This window comes from Elephantulus edwardii, unplaced genomic scaffold (assembly GCF_000299155.1).
Source record: "Elephantulus edwardii isolate Elephantulus edwardi_28Jun2011 unplaced genomic scaffold, EleEdw1.0 scaffold00365, whole genome shotgun sequence".
In the NCBI taxonomy this organism is placed as follows: domain Eukaryota; kingdom Metazoa; phylum Chordata; class Mammalia; order Macroscelidea; family Macroscelididae; genus Elephantulus; species Elephantulus edwardii.
The window spans coordinates 989,682-994,878 of NW_006400115.1; the positions used below are offsets into that span (position 1 = coordinate 989,682).

General features: G+C 36.5%; 1 protein-coding gene and 1 pseudogene across 1 annotated transcript in view; both read left to right on the forward strand.

The window, feature by feature from the left end:
• LOC102864864 overlaps window positions 1-4,234 on the forward strand; it is a 10,525-nt pseudogene extending 6,291 nt beyond the window's left edge.
• Window positions 1-5,197, forward strand: part of EFHC2 (EF-hand domain (C-terminal) containing 2) — a 386,962-nt gene that overhangs the window by 116,885 nt on the left and 264,880 nt on the right. The gene's annotated exons all lie outside the window — the stretch shown is intronic.

The following is a 5,197-nucleotide window of genomic DNA, read 5'->3' on the forward strand; positions in this document are numbered from 1 at the left end:
GGGGGATTGTGTACCAGGGAAGGAGTGTTTCTTTTACTTTTGAAAGAGGAGCGAACTGGGGTGGGGGGAGGGATGGGCAGGGAAAGAAGTTTAGCAATGAATGAATGGAAATCCAAAATGTCTGTAAATGCTCATTAAAATGACTTTTTTTTTAAAAAAGAAGAAGAACACTAAGGCATACCATAGTTAAATTTCCCAGAACCAAAGATAAGCAGAGAATCCTGAAAGCAGCAAGGGAGAAACAAAGAGTAACCTGTAAGGGAGAACAGATAAGATTAAGTGCGGATTTCTCAGCAGAAACCAAGCAAACAAGAAGAAAGTGGAAGGGCATATATCAAACAATTAAATAACACAATTGTCAACCAAGAATACTGTACCCAGCAAAATTATCCATCAAATATGAAGGAGAGATCAAGATATTCCCAGAAAAGCAGAAGCTAAGAGAGTTTGTAAAAACAAGACCAGCATTGCAGGTAAGACTCAGAGATGTCCTTCTTACAGAGGTACCACAGAAAGCAGCATGGACCAAAGTAACTATTGACAACACCAAGAAGAACTCAACACAATGATATCAATAAAGTCTTGCCTCTCAATAATCACACTGAATGTGAATGGTATAAATGCACCACTGAAGAGAAAAAGAGTAGCAGATTGGATAAAAAAACCAAAATTGTTCAAATTACTAAAGACAGCAAGATATTTGTAAATTATCTTACAATAAATGATTTTAAAATTAAAAAAAACCAAAATCCATCGATATGTTGTCTATAAGAGACACACCTGAAAAACGAATATAAAGACCAGAAAAAAGCAAGATTAGAGATATTAATCTCTGGTAAAATAAATGCCAATGTAAAAACCATCACAAAGAACAAGGAAGGTCACTCTATAATGCTGAAAGGGTCAATAGAACAAGAATACGTAATAATAAATATCTATGCACCAAATTAAAGACCTGCAAAATACATAAAACAAACATTAACAAAACTGAAAAAGGAAATAGACAATACTACTGTAGTAGTTGGAGACTTCAGTGCACCCCTCTCAAGAAAAGATAGAACTACCAGAATGAAACTCAACAAATATACTGAAGAATTAAATGACACAATAAATCAACTTGACCTCATAGATATTTATAGGCTAATGTACCCCCCAAAAGCACAGTATACCTTTTTCTCCAATGTGCATGGAACTTTCTCCAGACTAGATCACATTCTGGGTCACAATGCAAGCATCAATAAAATAAAAAAACAAGTAAACATAGAAACAATACAAAGCATCTTTTCAGACCATAATACTACAAAATTAGAAATTAATACAAGAAGATAAAGGAGAAAAACCCATACATTTGGAAGCTGAACAACACCTTGTGTGAACATGATTGGGTACTAGAAGAAATAAAAAATGAAATTAAAAACTTTCTTGAAACAAATGACAATGAAAACACCACTTACCAAAACCTCTGGGAAATAGCCAAAGCAGTAATCAGAGGTAAATTTATAGCAATAAGAAAACACATCAAAAGGCAGGAAAAATTGACCATTGACTCTCTAAATCAATATCTCCAGCAAATTGAAAAAGAACACCAAGAAAACCTGATACCCTCTAAAAAACTGAAATTATAAAAATTAGAGCATAAGTAAATGAAATAGAAAATCGAAGAAACAATTGAAGCTATCAACAAAACTAGGAGCTGGTTCTTTGAAAAGGTCAATAAACTCGACAAACCATTAGCAAAACTCACAAAAGAAAAGATGGAGAAGACACAAATAATCTGAATAAGAGATGAATCAGACAACATCACAACAGAACCAACTGAAATAAAAAAGCTAGCAGTAGAGTATTATGAAAAACTATACTTAAATATTAAAACCTAGAGGAAATGGACAAATACTTAGAAATGTACAACCTAACTAAACTGACACAAACCGAAATTGAACATCTAAACAGACCCATTAGAAAAGAAGAAATTGAAAAGGTAATACAACTTCCAACCAAAAGAAGCCCTGGACCAGATAGTTTTACAAGTGAATTTTATTGAACATTCACAGAACTGTCACCAATTCTTCTTAAACTATTTCCAAAAATAGAAAAAGATGGAACTCTCCCAAATTCATTCTATAAAGCAAACATATCCTTGATACCAAAGCCAGGAAAGGACACCACCAAATTAGAAAACTATAGGCCAATATCTCTTATGAACATGGATGCAAAAATCCTGAATAAAATACTGGCCAATAGAATTCGATGATACATCAAAGAAATAATTCACCACGACCAAGTGGGATTCATAACAGGTATGCAAGCATGGTTCAACATAAGTTAAACAATGTAATTAATCACAAAACAGAAAACAAGAACCACGTCATCCTATCAATTGATGCAGAAAAGGCCTTTGACAAAATCCACTCAACAACATAGGTAATTTCTTCAACAGAGTAAAAAGTATTTATGCAAACCCAAGAGCCATCATTGTTCTCAATGAAGAGAGATTGAAGGCATTCCCTTTGAGAACAGGAAGTAGGCAAGGATGCCCACTCTCACCTCTCTTGTTCAATATTGTATTGGAACTCTTAGTAATAACAATAAGACAAGAGAAGGAAATAAGAGGTATCCAAATTGTCAAAGAGGAGGTAAAATTATCTCTCCATGCAGATGATATGATAGTACACTTAGAAAACCCTAAAGACTCAGCAAGAAAACTGTTGGACATAGTTGACCAATTTAGCAAAGTAGTACGATAAAGATTAGCATACAAAAATTAGTTGATTTCTCTACAGTGACAAAGAAAATATAGAGCCTGAACTAAGAAAAACAATACCCTTCACAATAGCGAATCACAAGATTAAATACTTGGGAATAAATTTAACCAGAAGTACAAAGGACCTTTTCCAAGAAAATTACAAAACATTACTTACAAGAAACAAAATAGACCTGGAGAAGTGGAAGAATATCCCTTGCTCATGGATAGGAAGACTCACTATTGTGAAAATGTCAATAATACTAAAGGCAATTTTCACATTCAATGCAATCCCAATACAAATCCCAACCCAATTCTTCAACAAGATGGAAAAGGCAATCTCGTTTCATTTGGAATGGAAAGAAACCCTGAATAAGCAAAGCACTCCTTAAAAAGAGAAACGAGATAGGAGGCATCTCACTCCCTGATTTCAAATCCTACTACACTGCTGTGGTATTCACTTGACTTCCTTGTAAGCGTATGGATATAATCCTATCACTCACAATGTTGTACTTCAAGATGGATCTAGAAATTACTTTTTTAAGTATGAAAGCAACCCCATTTTTCCTCACCTTTTCATCTCCGGAGTAATATATCATATGATCATCTGACCCAAAATGCTTCATGCCAGTCCATCTCAACTTTCCATTGCCTAGTATGTCAATATTTAGTAATTCCATTTCTTTCTTAACAATTTCTAATTTTCCTACATTCATGGTTCTCACATTCCATGTACCAATCACTAGTGTCTGCTTACAACTGTTCCTCTTCTTTTGTATTTCCATACTTGAAAGTTCTACCTAGGTTGCCCTTTCTGTTAGTCTACGTGTGTTCTGTTGTACATAGGGTTTTCAGAGGCCTGCTATTTCAGAAGTGGATGGCCAGTACTTCTTCCTAGTCTGTCAATCTGAATGTTTAGATTTAGAGGAGTATCTGATAGACAAGCAATATGTGGAACAGTGAAAGATAAATCCCTCATTGTGGAGTATCCCTGCCCTTAGCCCAGTGTCCTGACCCACTTATTTCCCAGCTCCAGCCTCCACCAGTATACCCATTCACTTCTACCAAACCCCTTCAGAATTTATCTTCCATTGTCCGACCCATGATATGACAGCTTGTATCTGAAGCTTTCTTGGCTTCTGTCATTCCGAACACGTCGACTGCCGAAAATTTTTTATGCTGTGTCGAGTGTCTCTTAAGTTTAGTTGTACTGTCTGCGAAGGGTAGGTGACGTCTCCTGTAGAACTCCTGTATAGATTGTATTTTTCTTCTTGGTCCGAGGGCCACAGGCCTGAGACTGTGACCTATTTTTGCTCCACCTTGGGGCTTGTACCTGTAGGCGTGTCAGAAACTATTGCCGCGAGTTGCCTCTCTATTGCCTGGCCTCAACTTCTGCCCATGCAGCTTCCAGACTCTCCGGCATCATGTCCTCCAGTCTCCCCTGTGCCCCCAACTGATTTTGTCTCCGCCTTGGGGCTTGTACCTCTCCTGTGAATACCACTATCATTCAGATATATACACCAACAACCAGAGCCAAAGAGGAAGAAACAGATGATTTCTGCTAACTTTTACAGTCAGAGATCGATCGAACATGCAATAAAGATGCATTAATAATAATGGGTGACTGGGACGCAAAAGTAGGGAAGAGAGAAGAATCAGTAGTTGGAAAATATGGGCTTGGTGGCAGAAATGAAGCTGGAGATAGAATGATTGAATTTTGCACAATCAATGACTTATTCATTATAAATACATTTTATAAGAAACATAAACGCAGGTTATACACATGGATTTCACCTGATGGTATGCATAAGAATCAGATAGATTACATCTGCAGAAAAAACCGCTGGAGAAGCTCAATATCAGGTGTGAAAACTAGGCCAGGAGCTGATTGTGGAACAGACCAGCAATTACTCGTATGCAAGTTCAAGCTGAAGTTGAGGAAAATCAAACCAAATCCACAGGAATCAAAATATGACTTTGATTTCAACCCACCTGAATTTCAGAATCATTTCAGGAACAGGTTTGAGGCCTTGAACATTAGTGAGTGAAGACCAGATGAGTTGTGAGAGGATGTCAAATGTATCATCCAGGAAGAGTGCTAATGGTCATTACAAAGACAGAAGGGGAAGAAAAGACCAAAACGGATGTCAGAAGGAACTCTGAATATTGCACTGGAGCATAAAGAAGCCAAAGCACAAGGAAGAATTCAAGATACTAAAGAGCTGAACAGAAAATTCCAAAAGGCAGCACGGAATGACAAAGCAAAATATTACAATGAAATGTGCGAGGAGCTAAAGTCGGAAAATCAAAAGGGTCAAACTCATTCAGCATTTATTAAGCTCAAGGAACTGAAGAACAAATTCAAACCTTGAGTTGCTATAATCAAGGATGCTTTAGGCAGAATATTAAATGATCCAGGAAGTATTAAAAGAAGATGGAAGGAATATACTGAGTCAT